This window comes from Penaeus monodon, chromosome 24 (assembly GCF_015228065.2).
Source record: "Penaeus monodon isolate SGIC_2016 chromosome 24, NSTDA_Pmon_1, whole genome shotgun sequence".
Taxonomy (NCBI): Eukaryota; Metazoa; Arthropoda; class Malacostraca; order Decapoda; family Penaeidae; genus Penaeus; species Penaeus monodon.
Genome location: NC_051409.1, coordinates 8,563,216 through 8,563,547, shown reverse-complemented (window position 1 = coordinate 8,563,547; position 332 = coordinate 8,563,216).

Here is a 332-nt window from a genome sequence, read left to right as displayed (position 1 = left end):
TATATTTCTGGCAAATCCCAGAACTGCAAAATTCATTCTCAAATAAACATTGCACAACATTAAATAACATAGGAAGTAACAACCATTTACAACAGTAATTATTACAACCATGATTATTACTCGTCTTTACCATCAACTTTATTGTCTCAAATCTTGAGATGGAACTATATAATCTTTATTCAAAAAAGGAAAATATGTTTCCTCCGTGCCCCGGGGAACCAAAGGGACAAACGTGAAAGAGACTGCAAATGTTTGGGAACAGCTGTTTCACTTTTTTATGGGCCATTTTGAAAGGGGCGCAAAGGCGGTTTCATTTAATGCGAAAGCTCCTG